Genomic DNA, 1,766 nt, shown 5'->3' with positions numbered 1-1,766 from the left:
ATGTGGCATGTGGATCAATTTTGCATGGCACTCAGCCAGACCAGCAAGGAGCCAGAATCCTTCACATCAAAAGCACAGTGTTGAGGGAGCCAGCAGTGCTGGCTCCTGCTTCTCTCAAATCCTGTGGGAGCCCAGGAGCTCTTCTAGACAATGATGCTGGAGTTACATGGTAGATGGCCTCTTCTGACTCCTGCTGTGCTGGCACTCTCAGCCTCTGCTTTGGGAAAGAAAAGGATGTATGCTATGGATGCCCGCTGTTAGCACTCTTCAATCATGCCTTCTAATAAAAGATTTAATTATAGAGAGATGAATGCATACATGCTTATACACACACATTTATACTTGTACATATTTACATCTGAGTCTTTCTAAACCATCACATTTATTTGATGAATGTGTGATTATTTTAAGATTACCATTAGCCATTGAAGCCACTAGTACTTATTTGTCCTGCTATAGAATTTGACTGGACTTTTATGAGCAAAGGCCAAAGTGGAGTTGAGGCATGCAATTGCCTGGGCAAAATGAGACTTTCAGATTGCTCAGTCCCCAGGTATGAGACTAAACTGTACTGTTAACTTATACCTGACTCTACCTCATGCCATGTCTCATCCTATCCCCAGACTACAGGCAGGAGTGTCACTCCTCTCTCCTGACAGTCTTCCATCTGTGAAGGGAAAGGGCATGTGAAAAATTGCAGCCAGCTCCAGCAACATTTTTTGTTGCCTGCCCTCTCCCCAGTCCATGGTTGCTGCAGAATGATCTCAGAGACCCTATCCTACACCTCACTTTAACCTCAAAGGGAGACCCTCTAGTTCAGACGTGTTCTTTGTTAAAGCCAAGGAATTGTTGCTGTTCTGTGATGCAGAGCCTGAGATTTTTGCTTCCTCAGATCTTTGGTCTCTTATCTTCAACTTCTGGAGCAACCCTCTGGCCACAGATCTCCATGGTTGTAGCTACTGCAAGCCCTGCCCAGCCCAGCCCTGCCAAACCCAACTTGGCCCTTGCACTCAGCAGTGCTGGTACCAGGCAGGGATGGGGAAGATGGAAGAACATACCCTTGCTCCACAGACAGGTTCCCCTGGCAAGGAAAACACCCTGAGAAGATCCCAGCACCAGCATTTGGGAGGGGTGTTGTGCTGGGCTGTATTGCTGCTCACCCTGGTGAGGTGTGATGGGCACCTGCAGCACTACCAGGAGTTATGATGGGAGCAGCAGAGAGCCAAACACGAGGAGTTTTCTTGCTGGGTAAAATAACAGTCTCCTTCCAATACAATAATGAAAACAGAACCTGGGGAGCTGGGTTTTTCCAGGTTTTTGCTCCCACCAGAAATTTTCTAAGCTATTTGCAGTTAGCTCACTGAATGACCTGATCTTGTAACAATACGTATCACAGCACACGTGTTTAGCTTTAGCTTTCTTTCCTAATACTTGCTGTGTTTTCAGCAAGGCTTCAAAAAAGATAGATGTAGTCCCTTGTCATAACAGTTCTGGAAAACTATGAGGGTTTCTTTGTGGTCACCTGTGTTAACCACAAAAAGGATTAAAATTCAAAGTTAATTACACAATGTCAGATTGGATCTCTCCCTCTTGCATGCTGACTGAAAGGGTGATCCCTCCCATGCTTCCCTGGCATCCTTCACAGGGTATCCACTTCCCTGGAATGTAGCATGGGGAGATGCTGTCTCTTCCTGGCTGTCCTCCACTATGGCATCGATGCTGGTTGACCACTGCCAGGACCTGGACACTCCTGCCCTTCACCGTGA

This window comes from Taeniopygia guttata, chromosome 3 (assembly GCF_048771995.1).
Source record: "Taeniopygia guttata chromosome 3, bTaeGut7.mat, whole genome shotgun sequence".
Classification (NCBI taxonomy): Eukaryota; Metazoa; Chordata; class Aves; order Passeriformes; family Estrildidae; genus Taeniopygia; species Taeniopygia guttata.
Note: the sequence above shows the minus strand (reverse complement) of the source record.